The sequence below is a fragment of the Heterocephalus glaber genome, unplaced genomic scaffold (assembly GCF_053883595.1).
Source record: "Heterocephalus glaber isolate CG9 unplaced genomic scaffold, H.glaber_assembly_v1.0 deba00000347, whole genome shotgun sequence".
Lineage (NCBI taxonomy): Eukaryota > Metazoa > Chordata > Mammalia > Rodentia > Bathyergidae > Heterocephalus > Heterocephalus glaber.
The window spans coordinates 41,462,810-41,476,865 of NW_028258143.1; positions in this window are offsets into that span (position 1 = coordinate 41,462,810).

Below are 14,056 nucleotides of genomic sequence, written 5' to 3' on the forward strand. Positions count from 1 at the left end.
CATTGACTATAAAGACATGAAACAAAGTCTTAACAAATTCTTGCCTAGTTTGGGTGTGGGAAGGTAAGCATGGAGATAATATCCTTTTTTCTGCTGGAATTTTCTTAGTTCTCATTCCACAGGCAGTCTCTGGGCCTCTTAAATCTCTGTCAGCATTTGCCGAATATACGACTACTCTCACTTTTGATAATACAGGTTTTGTGTTGTGTTTAAATGTGTGCTTGTGTGGCTTCGTGATAATGTGAGCTACAAAAGGAGAGAGAGGGGCTGCCTATTGGAAGCTCCCCCTTCCACAGTTCCGCGTCTTTCCTCTCCTACGCTGCCTCGGGTGGGGTGAGGGCTGCACACACCTGGGAACTCCCCGCCCTCGTCCCTGACCCAGCTGTGAAGGGGAAACCGAGATTCGGTTTGGGAGTTGAGTCCCCGGGGGCCGTGGGAAGGGAAAGAACAAAGCAAGGCGGGCTCTCAGGCCCTTCCGGCTGCATCCTGGAGGCGCCCTGGAGGGCCAAGGCAGGCCCTTCCCCAGCTCGGCCTCTCCTACCTGCTGCCCGGCAAGCTGGCGAAGCCCGGACGCGCGCCTAGGTCCCGGGGCCTCCGCGCCCGCGAGCGCCCAGGGCACCGACGGCTCTGGGCAGCCGGGTCGCTGAGGCCGCGAAGCCTCGGCTCGGGTCGGGAGGTGCCCAGGCCTCTCTAGCCTCAGCTGCGGCCATTCCGGGGCCTCGCTGAGCCGGGCGATTCTTCCCCTCATTTGTTGCATTGTTTGCATTAATATGAATATCTTGTTCTGTTTGTTTTGTCTCCTGGGAGCCAATAAAGCTGTGAGTTTTTTCTTTGCACCAAATGCAGCTCTACGGGCGATCAATCAATGGGTAGTCTTCGGATAATCTGCGAGAGTGAGAAATCTAATAAAGCTAGCGGCTAAAAAAGGAAAACAAAATTCTATTTTTCTCTTAGGTTCACTACGTCAGGATTAGTGTGTTCCACTTTTGCTGCTAGAGGTGGGTTTAACTCTTTTTTTAAATTTGAATGTCAAGATAGGAGGGAGGAGAGCTGAGGGGAGAATGAAAAGAGGGTTGTCCAGGAGTCCTGGGTTTTTCTGTTGGTTGGCGCTTCTTGCAAGGAGAGGAGGCAGTCATTTCCGAGGTCCCAGAGAACACGAGAGGAATGTCAGATTCAATTTTCCAAACAGGAAATGCAAATTAATAATGAAGAGATGGTAATAAATCAGGTTCTTATTAGTGTCCCATCACTTGTTTGCCAAACTTAACTCTCCAAATGCATTTCTCTGGAAAGCCCCTCAGCCATCCTTGGCAATGTAAGATGAGGAAGATCTGCCTGGGCTGCTGGGGTGCTCCTCACAGCACAATGCAACCTAAATCATTTATAAACAGATCAAAATAACAATCTGAATTATCTAACATTAACAGCTGAACTGAAGAGCCCAAGATTATGTGATGAATTGTTAAATTGCAGTAGCATTGTTTTGGATTGCTAATTAAAAAAAATAAGCAAACCCCATGACTCTAGATATGACAACTGAAAATACCCACAAATTATTTAATAAATGAAGCGTCTAACAACTTTAACACTTCCTGGTCGCCTTGTTAATAAATGTAATTTGAGGTAGATTTTTAAAATCTTCAATCTAAACAGTGAATTCATTACCCGCCATTCAGATCTCTGGATGCCTATGGACTTCTTGGAATTAGGTGTTAAATAGACAAAAGTGAACCAAACTGCCTTTAAAAGCACAGCATGACCATGTAATTCTTTTTCCAGTTTGTGGTAAAAAATGATGAAACTTCTTTCCAAGTAGCTATCACCCAGATTTAGTGTGAAAAGTAGTGTAATTGTAATTCACGCCATCAGGGTCTATCGCTGATAGACGATCAGCTGTTCCATGGTGGGGAGAGGCTTTCTTTTCAAATAGGAAAGCTGCCAAGTGCTCTGCGATACCTCCAGCAAGCTTATCAGATTGAGTTCAGAGCCAAAACAGCAGCTGCACACATATGCAAATTGGCAATTAATAGTATAACATTTTGCAAAAAAAAAAAAAAAAAGGTTTAAAAATTTTAAAAGAAAATAGAAAGAAGCTACCTGAACATTAACCTTCACTGTAACTGGGACTTCTAAGATGAATGACTAAGGTTTAATTACCCTCTGGAGAGGACTTGCTCTTTATTACCTTCTCTTCTGTAGATCAAGCCTTTGTTGCCTTGCTGAGTTATGTCAGTTTCATGGAACACAACAATGGGCTCTACAAGAAGTTTAAGAATAACTAAAAAGACTTTATATTTTGATTCCAGAAAGGAGGGAAATTAAGTCATTTCTGCTGATCATTCTTTCTATACAAAGAGATTGCAAAGCAAGGGCTTTTAGCATCCTCATGAAAAAGACATTCGTTCTGGATGTCATCATCTCCTACTACAGCTTGCAACAGGAACAAACTTCAAGTCCTAGGGTGCTGCTTGTCTCTGTCTTGATTTCTGTCTGTCTCTTCTTTCCATTGACAAGAATGTTATTTGTATGCTTCACATAGCAGTTTGCAGAAATCTAGCAAGGTTTATGGTTTATGTTGCCCAGCATGTATAAACACAACACTCTCAAATGTTCTCAAATGTTTTTTTAATAAGATGAATTTGTTAAATTTCTTAACATTCTGTCCCCTGCTCCACCCCAATTCTCTCTCACACATGCACGCACACATGTGTGCAGGTGCACACGTACCAGTGCATTATTTTCCCTGACAATAGTCACCCAGTAGTTGTGACTAGGAATAGGTCAACAACCTAAGCCCCAAGAAGGGTCTGGCATTTTCTCACCAGTCTTTCCCCTAATGCTTTGAATCTTCCTTCCCCTTTGCCTTTTTCTCTCTCCCTCCAGCATGGGAGTTGGGTGACAAGCAAATGGTGCAGATAATCTGTGAATTTTTAATCGTCATAATTCCATGATTGAAGGTCTCCCTATTTCTGTGATGTAGCAGGTTTCAGAAACCTTAGTGTGGGGGTTTTACAGACATTTCCAAGTTCCAGGAATTTGGAATTTGGTTCAGGATTCTGATTCCCTCTAATTTGTAAGAGTGGAAAAGGTTTTATTTTACTTTATTCTTCTGGATGTTACAGGGTGAGATTGTATCCACACCTGGATATAACATGTACCGTAAATGCACAATTGCAGCCATTATTTCAGTCTTATCCTTTTGTTGCCTGTACTTCTGGTGTTGTTGCATTCTGTTTTATTGCAAATCAACTATGGCTTTAATTTTAAAACATTCTTTTTCTTATACCCTGAGTATACTTATAATGTGGGACAAGTTTTGGGTTATTGGCTTTCCAAATGAAAGGATACTGTACACTTTCATTGTCAATGTAGGCTTTGAAGCTTGTATATAAAGCATTTTAAATAAGAAATATACCCTTGTAGAATTTAAATATATTTGTTTATATTTCTTGGAAAAATATTGTCAATAACTGTCAATTAAGCATCCATCCACTTTAGAGTGCACAAAATTTTTGAGCCCCTTGCTAAGAAGAGAAAAAAATCTTTTTTCTAACCAACTCTGAATCAGTAGATTGTAATTTTTTAAATATTTATCATTGACAGAATTTTTTTCTTACTAATTCCAATAGAAGTATCTTTTATCCTGAAGACTATAAAGGTGTGGGGGTGAAAATATCAAGTCTAGATTTTATTCTTAAGTATTGTTTTTCTTGACTTGTGATTCAATTTGAATGCATTGTTAGACTTTTCCATGTTCTTATGAGTAAATGAAGAATGGTTTAAAAATAAAGAGTAAGTCAATTGAAAAGTTGCTTTTGAATAAAACAGAAAAGTGGAAATGCCAACTTTCTTTCTCTATAACTTCATTAACATGGTTGTATATACATTTGCATGTAAAATGTAGTTAACAAAAATTACACAGAAATAAATTTAGTCCTCCAGAGCCTACCTCTATGGTAAAATAAGACCATTTGGCATAGTTTGAAGTCTTCCAAGAAGCCTGATTTCCACCTGGAAAATAAATTACTAAATTTGAATGTGTTACTTATACTATGGTGAGTTGTCTATCTGTTACATTTTATTTTAGTGCATATACTAGAACTTGTAGTTAGAGTGTTCTAAAATTGTCATCTGTCAAGGTAGAGAATTATAATAATATAATTATACCCAGAAAAATGTTCTGACTTTAGTTTATTTTGGTGCTGTTACAAACATGATGCATTTTTAAAAATTCAGAATGTTTATCATAAATTCATATGTTTAATTGTCAAAATTTGACCTTAATTTAGATTAACTATAGCCAAGTTTGTCCCTCCCTTTCTTTGGGGGGGAGCTTCACACATGCTAATGCACTCTGCCACTGAGCTATACCCCTAGCCCTTTTCCCATTTATTGATACATAATAATGCTTATTACATACAACACCCAATGGAGTACACACACACACGCACACACACACACACACACAATTGCAATATCTAGTTCTACTTACTTTGCATTATCTTTAAATAGTACTTTAAATTTTTCATCTCAGAATTTTCTAAGAGTTTGATATAAATCTACTAATCATTTTTGTATTCATTCTTTTATTATCAATTCATCAATATAGCCTACTGGTTTAAATCAGAAACAATTTGACTTCGAGTTAAAAGAACTGTTCTGAGTAATCAAAGATTTTGTGTTGTATGACATAAAGTATCATAATGACATTATTGGTGAGTGGTCATGGTCACTGAAGACAATACTTAGTGAACTTATACAGAAAAAAGCTACATTTTATAACACTGAAGGAGGAGGGGATGAAGGTATAGGACCAGGGCTTGGTAAAAGCTCAATAGCACAGCCAATGAAAAGAGGATATATCTTTTTAAAATGTGTTCGTAGGTTTTTCTTCATATCAAAGATAGTGAATTTATCTCCTAAAGGAAGCAATTTTTCTTTCTGAAAAAAATTTTGTTGAATTAGCCAGACCAGATTTGTAGGTGGAACTCTATACCCTCAAGCCCAGAAACTTTATAATTTACTACAATATACCCAAATATGTCTAATTAGTATATTACCTTTGTAATGATTAAAATTTTTTTTGTCGTTTTTAAAATTCTGAAGAACTTTGTGAATCCAGGTGAATATATAATGGAAACAATCTTCCGTGTGAGTGAAAAGAAGAAAAAGTTGATACATTTTCAAAGGTGCTATATTTGAGCAATATGGTGTTAAAATATTTGTTTTAGCACAGGCATTTGTTTTGAAGAATTTATCTGGAGGTCTCAGGACTTTTTTTTTTACACAGTAAACTGAATAGGAAACTATTACTTAATATGATAAAGGGGACTTAATTTTAGAAAATCATCCTCTGGAAAATTACTTGTCCATCTGGTTAATAATCTAAGAAGTGATGGTGATAAAGTAAAAAGAATTTCTTGCCAGGAGCAGTGGCAAATGCCTATATTCCTCAAAAAGCTAAGGTAGGAAGATCACAAGTTCAAGGCCAGCCTAGGCAACTTAGCAAGAACTTGTCTCAAAATTTAAAAATGATAGGGAATGGGGCAGGGATTTAGCTCAGTGGTTCTGCAGCCTGCCTCGAAAGCGGAAGGACCCAAGTTCGATCCCTGGTACCAAAAAAAAAAAAAAAAATCAAAAATGATAGGGATGGGCTGGGGATTTAGCTCAGTGGTTCTGGTGCCTGCCTTGTAAGCGCAAGGTCCCGAGTTCAATCCCCGGTACCAAAAAAAAAAAATGATAGGGATTAGGGGTGTAGCTCAGTGGTAAAGTGTTTGCCTCTCATGGGTGAGGACCCTGGGTTCAATCGCCCATACCACAAAATAGTAATAGTAATAATAATAATAATAATTTCTTGATTAAATCCTTTCTCTGTGCTTAAAAACTCAACATACATTCCCTCATTCAATTGTACTAAGCACCTTATGAGACCAGCATTATTGTCTTTGCTTTCTTGTTGAGGAAAATGATGCTAAGTGTAAGTCACATCGCTAGTAATGGATAAGCCTTTCAGGATATGGGATGCCAAAATCCAGGGTCTTATCACTTGAGTAACTGAGGACAGAGGCATGGAAGAGGTTTGAAAACTGTCTTTCCACTCTTAGAATTCCATTTTTCCTTCACTACATCCACAAGAGTGAATGAAGTGGTCCAAGAATTCAGCAGTGTAGTCAAGGTCCATTTGATCAGGAAGTCTTCATATGACTAGAAACAGCATTGCTTTGGCACATGCATAAAGACGAGCGATCTACACATCCATCCTCAAATTTAGCAATTCGAAGCAGTTAGCTACAAGGACAGTTTTGTATGCATTGCTAAATGCAGACACAAAAAACTGCATTTGCAAAAAGAGGAAACCCAGTTAAACTAGGTTGCAAATTTGGCCCTAATTTAGCGTAGCATTTGTGATACATATAGGTTAGAGTGACATTTATATAATGGTGTGAAATATGAGAAAGTTCCAATGCTAGACACAAAGACTTTTTCAAATTGCTTTTGCCTACTTTGGTTAGTTTAAGAAACAGGAGGAAGAATTTGGTTTTTCAAGTGATGGGAAGCCTTTAAGGATGTTGGAACACTGTTCAGTCCCCTGGGGTTCTGCCTGCTGTACAATTTTAAATGTCTTTTAGCTAAAAAATTGGCCAACAAGGGAAACATAGAGATGAAATCTCTTCTTCCTTATCTGAGAAGTGCGAAACTATAGGGGGCTAGTCTAATCAATTGTGTTGTCAAATAAGTGGTCAGCTTTTTGAGTCAAAAAGTCATAATCAATCTTCCTAGTTACCATTTTTACCTAACTGGTATATCTGCATACAGATTAGAATTTACGTTGAAATTTTTTTCCTTATGTTCAGTTGTAGACATAAGTTTCAGCTTAAGAAATATAGCCAGAAATGTGGTTAGATAAATACACCATGTTTCATACAAATGCTACAATCATGGCACCTAAAACTTATTTCCATTTCCTCACTGAAGACCACTGGAGGGCACTGTTTTCTCCTTTGGGAACAGCACCTGGTTTTAGAGGGAGACTGGCTGTGTCAGAAAGGTAGCTGGGTTACAGGAAATGATTGACACTTCTCATTCAAGCTCTGCTTGGGATTTACCACCTCTTGTTTACATGTCATAGAGGTTGTTGCTTATACTACTGTCAGCTAAATTAGTTGTGTCTAAAATCAGATTCCAAGAGAAGATCACGTACAATATTTGCTAATTAGTAGTCTTTTACAGCTTTCTCTTGATCATATCAGAATTGTATAAAATTTCTTTTGTTAATATAAACAGTAAATGAAATAAGGCTGTATGAGGAAGAGTGGGTGATTTTCACTAGTTGCTTTGCAATTGGCAATTTTAATATTTCATTAAATTTACATTAATTTTATTTTCAGAATAATTTTATTACATAGATTGTGTACATGTTTGTCACCAAGTCATCAAGTCAGCATTTCTTAGAAAGAACAAATGAAGACTTTTTCCTAGGAGATTATTTGCCATATTTGATGATTGCTTTACTCTCTATCCCTAGGATAATAAAATGGGAAAATATTTCCATAGTTTTTATTTTAAAATTTATGCTTCTAAGTATTACATTATAAAATTATACTTATTTGTGTTCCTACTCCTAAAAGTTAAGCTAGTTTACCTACTAGAATTTGGTGTTGAAGGACTTCATTTAATCTTTATGTGAAAGCATATAATTCTAACTAAATTATTTTTAATTACACTGTAATAGTCATTTGTCCCCCCATCCCATTACTGGGGATTGAACACAAGGCCTCACGCATGCTTGGCAAGTGCTCTGCCACTGGGCTACATCCCTAGCCCTTTTAAATTTTTATTTTGGGAGAAGGTCTCACTAAATTGCCCAGGCTGGACACAAACTAGTGATCCTTCTACCTCAGCCTCTCAAGGCTGAGATGACAGACATATATCACTGTGTCCAACTTGTGAAAATATTGTGTTTTAGCTCAGTGACTTTGTCTAACAGAAGAGTGCTATTTTTGTAAAATCAACATAATTTTAGTATGATGATTTATTTGCTTTTTCAATAAAGTGCCTAGAAGCTTACCTGGGACTTTTCTAAAATAATGCTAAGAAACCAGTCACATGAGGAAAGATGTAAATATCAATACCTGTATCACAAACCTTTTAAAAATATTTTCATAATATTATTTCTGATTACGAAAGTAACAATGTTTCATGTAGAAATTATGAAAGTAACAATGCAATAAAATATATCAAAACATCACATGATACCCACATGAATATGTAGAACATTTATGCATCAATTTTAAATCTTTAAAATAATAAAATAAAAATCACCCACAGTCAGGTGTGGTGGCACATACCTGTAATCCCAGTTCTTGGGAGGCTGAGGCAGGAGGATCACCTTGAGTTCCTGATCAGCCTGGGCTACATACTGAGTTCAAGGCCAGCTTGAACTGCATAGCTAGACTCTGTCTCAAACAAAACAAAACAAAACAAAAAGAATCACCCATAATCCCATTATAACCACTGTTAATCTTGTATAATATATATTTATAGTAAATTTTCCATGTAGTAGTGTATGTTAAAAATTATTAGAATATGTCATTACTCGTTGTTACTTAAAATACATTTTCCCATATCATCAAATATTTTTCAGAAGAACTTTTTTGAACAATTGTACAGTATTCCATAGTATCGGTGGACCACAGTTTATCTAACAAGTTCTCTATTGCTACATATTTGGTGGTTTCTAATTTTTCTACATTCTAAACAATACTATGATGAGCATTTCTATAGACAAATATTTGAATAAATTTATAATTATTTCCTCTAGATAAATTTCTAATAGGGGACTTTCAGGGTGGGTTTTTTTGGGGGGGAGGGGTACCAGGGATCGAACTCAGGACCTTGAACTTGCCAGGCAGATGCTTAAAAATTTTGACACATGAGCACAGTGTCTTCCAAAAATGGAAATATATGAGAATGTCATTTGTCTATATCTTCCAACAACACTAAATGTTATCAAACTTTTAACCTTCTCTAATTTGATATATGAAAAGTTGTTCTTTTATTTGTTACTTTTCTTATTTGAAAAAATTAATATATCTCATATGTTTGTTTGCCATTTATATTTTGGTTTTTGTTGTTGTTGTTGTTGTTTTTGGTACCAGGGATCGAACTCGGGTCCTTGTGCTTGCACAGCAGGCGGCGAAACCACTGAGCTAAATCCCCGGCCCACCATTTATATATTGTTTTATAGCTTGCTTATCCCTACACATCATTCATTTTTAATTGAGGTATCTGAAGTTTTAATTAATATTTGAACATTCTTTGTATAATAAGGATAATAACACTGTACCATACATTTTATAAGCTAGTTTTTATCAGATTCTATTGATTTTTTTATTTTTAAATCATTAGTTTCCCAAGTGTTTTCATTAAAATTTCTACCCTTAGAAAATCTTCCTAATAAAAGGTTAAATAAGTATTCATTTATATATATATTTATTCATATATATTTGATTACTTCTTTGCTTTTTCTTTTATTCTAAACTTTCAGTATTTTAATAAATCTGTCATTTGTTTTGGTTTATCATTCCAATTTTTAAGCAATTTTTCCTGCATGCTTACTGAATGATATACTTCTTGAATACTGATTTTAAAAGACTTCTGAATCCAACTGAAATTGTGTTCTAGGATACTCTCCTGAAATTAATTTCTGTTCTACTAATTTCTCTATTCTTCTACCTTTATCACAATATTTTAATTATACACGATTACATCTGCTATTGCAACTCTTCAGCACTTTGGGGGAAATTTTTCTTTGTCATTCTTGACTATTCTTTCATATACTTCAGAATTATCTTATTAAGTTAAAACGATTCACTTGAGAACATATGTTTTGCTATGGAAAAATGCCCAAAATATATTAAGTGAAGAACAGTATGTATAATATTATCCCTCTTTTAAATTTTTACAAAGACAAGAAAAGCACTGAAGAATGTGTACATGCTCATGTGTATGTGAGTATGTGTCTTAGAGATACTTACAAAAGTGTTAGAAGAATGGTCAAAACTTATCACTAATGGTTACCTTTGGTGAGTGCAATGGAGATTATGGGGAAGGAACTTGTGTCTTTTATGAGAAAGGGTCTATTCTTTTAAAAAAAAATTTCAATGGCAGTACTGGAGATTGAACCCTGGGCCTTTGCCCTAACTGGGTTATATCCCCATCCCTTTTTTATTTTTTATTTTGAGACAAAGTCTTCCTAAGTTACTACATTGCCCAGGCTGGGCTCAAATCTGTGATCTTCTTGCCTCAGCACTATGTCTAGCTATTCTTATAATTTAAAAGTCCATTTAAAAAAAATCTTCCAAAAAAGATATTTTAAAACTAAATACACACAAAAGATAAATGCTATATGACTCAACTCATGGAGTAACTTGAGTTGTCAAATTTGTAAGAACACAAAGTGGAATGGTAGTTGTCAAAGGCTGGGGTATGTGGGAAATGGGTCATCGTGGTTTAATAGATAGAATCCAGTTTTGCAAAGGATGTTCTGGAGAGGGATGTGGTGACAGTTGAATAACAATGCAAATATACGTAACACCACTGAATTGTACACTTAAACATTTTTAAAATGGTGAATTTTATTTGATGCCTACTTTGCCTTTTTTGGGATGGGGGCACAAGATGTTGAGCCCAGGGCCTTCATACCCAGCCCTTTATTTTATTTTATTTTTAATTTGAGACAGGGTCTTCCTAAGGCTGGGCTTAAACCTGAAATCCTACCTGAGCCTCCCAGAGTACCTGAATGATAGGCGCTTGGCTAGTTTTTAAAAATTGTAATGATTTACTTCTAGGGAGTTGATTTGAGGAGAAACAATGTAGGATGAGACAATATTTTCCACTTAATATCTTTTCTATTACCTGAATTTTTTAAGAGAAGCCTGTGTCACTTTCATAAAAAAATGTGAATGGTATAGCTAATTTACAGTTCATTGGAAATTCTAAGCAAAATCAAATTAAATTTATAAATGAATTAGGACATCCTAATAATACTAACATTAATCCATGTAGCAATACTTTTCAAAAATACTTATGTTCTCAGTATAGTTTTAGAATTTTCTTCATATGGAGCCTACATAAGTGCTACAGTTCAATAGCTTATGCCTAGGTTTTATATCCCTGTATCTGTGTCTACAATTGATATATAGAGACACAAAGATATATAATCTAAATATATATTACATAATTTTTAATGTTTATAAATTAATTTGTCTCATTGAAGACTATTTCTAATTTTATTCTCCAAATAGTTGAAAGAAATTGTTGATTTAAATTTTTTTCTCGGCTTTAACTTTAAAAATAATCCAAAAAGTAATTGGTCAATTCAAGTTGGTCAGTTCAAGTTCAGCTTGAAATTATTGGTTTATGTAGAAATACTTCATTTAGTAAATGTAGCAGTTTTCATTTATGTGAATTTTTTTGAATCATGTAAACATGGCTTAAGAAATAGCTATTATGAGAAATATGCTACACTGTCAATGTCTACAGAATATAATACCTGTCATTTTCTGAAAAGGAGTAATTAATAAGAAATAATTATTAGTATACATAGAATTTCCATGAATAATTTATGAGAACCTAGATAGGGAAGAAACAGTAGACATAACCTATTTTGAGTCCTGTAGACTTTTTCTTGTACTTGTAGAAGATACTCTTGTATATTGCCTGTATATATTTTTTCTTTTAAAAAGCAAAGTGTTTTGTTGCTATTGCTTCTGTCTATAAATATATTCTCATTGTAAAACACATTCAAATACTATCTTTCCTATATGAATATCAACCATATAACTTTTGCTTTTTATTATAAAGAATCAAAAAACTACTTCAAATAGTATTCTGCCTACTGTTTAAGAATTAATTTTTAATATATAATCATATATTTACAAAATGGGATACCACTATACATAGATTTTTTTAACCTCTACATCTTTATATGTATGGTTTTATGGATTCTTTTTTCTCTTGATGTATAACCACTGCTGCCTTTTAGTGTCTGTAAATACAGATCTTCATAATTCTTAAAGGCTAACATTAAAATATGTTTTTATTTTATAAATATTCCATCATTATTTCATCATTTCCTATTGATTAACACTTAGGTAGTTTCAAATTTTTTACAATGAATATGTAAAACATCTTTTTACCTTCCACACATTATTTTCATATGAAATGGGAATGCTAGATCAACAAGTCTACAGTACATGGTTCTTTTGTTTAAAATATGTATTATAGCCATACTTTCCTATGAAATAGATCATAATGATTTTACTCGCAATCCTTTCCTATATTGAGCATTAATATTAGTTTTAAATCTTTTACCTTCTGCTAGGTGAGAAATGATATTTCATTACTCTTAATTTCTAGGATTTAATTACTAAAGAAATTTATCATCTTCATATTTAAGGCTCTATCATTTTCTACCCTTGTGAATTAACTATTCTATCTTATTCCTGCTATTCCTCTGGAGTACACATCCTATTACTGCAGATTTTGTAAGTGTTCCTTAAAGATTAAAAATATTAATCTTTGTGATATGAATTTTTTGGTATATTTTTGTTTTGTTTTGTTACTCCATTTAACCAAACAAAATTTTTTATGTAATCAACTTTATAAGTTATCATTGTTTAATGCCTTTGATATCATTCTTAGAAAGACATTCTCTACAAGATTAATAATAAAAATACTCTTTTTTTTTTTTTGGTACCAGGGATTGAACTCGGGTCCTTCTGCTTTCAAGGCAGGCAGTGGAACCACTGAGCTAAATCCCCGGCCCTAATAAAAATACTCTTATATTTTATTCTAACTATATGCTTTCATATTTTGTACTTATGTCTTTAATCTATTTAGATTTATTTTTGAGATATTAATAAAGATTTAAATATATTTTCCCCAAATGGTTAGTTAATCCCACACCACTTTTGAGCAAACTGTATTTTCTCCGCTATGTTCTTGGATATAATCTAGTTTCACATTTTATCTCCTGTCTCACTGATCTCTATTAGCTGTGTGATTCTGAGGTACCATTCAGGTTTTGCTGCAATAGTGCTGCAAGACAAACACTTTCCAAATTTCAATAGCTCATGAAAATAAACATTTATCCCTGTCTGATGGGTTTCTGGTCAGCAGTGACACTGCAGTGTTCTGCTGGACACAAAGGGACTTAGCTTCCAGTCTCAGGTCAGGTTTATGGATGTTCCATATATCTCTTTTTTTCAGGTTGACAGAATCACAGCTTCCTAGAACACGTTCTCCTGAGGAGTGGCAGGAGAGCAAGAGTACTAGGAGAGACTTGGCACACTTCTTACAACTGGAGTGAACAGCCTCTTTGCCATTCATCCTGCATTGGTCTGAGAAAATCACACAATGAATGTTAATGGGAAGTACACTGCCTCCATGGGGAAGGCCTGGCAAAAGAACTACATCCAAATAATACTATCTGATAAGTCCATCCCTGTCTACACACACACACACACACACACACACACACACACACACACACACACCATGCCCAGATACCTGAGTTCCTGAAATGACTGATTCCCATCTGCCTGAGCCCAGGGAACAATCCCTACTCTGCTAGGACATGGCCCACCCATCCCACCTGCTGGGTCACAGAGCCCGTTGCTATAGCCACTTATGCAGCCATTCTCACTCCCCCAATCTCACACCCTCCCCACTTTGCCTCACCCCACCTAAGCCTGCCCCACTAACCTCCTTCTATGTCCATAAAGGACCCAGCTCAATAAACCGGACTTGGATTTTCCTTCAGAGTTACTCCAGGAGGTCCCATCCGGAACCCTAAATTCAGGCTGGCCTTATGTTCTTTTACATGGTCATCACCATTTACTTAACACTATCTACCACACCAAGCTAGTTATATTTCCTAAATCTTTTCTTCCTCACTATCAAAATGGGATAATTGTGAATTAATAAAAAAATAAATGACCAATGTCAAACACATTGTACCTAGTTTTTAGTAACTCAATAGCTGTATATATCT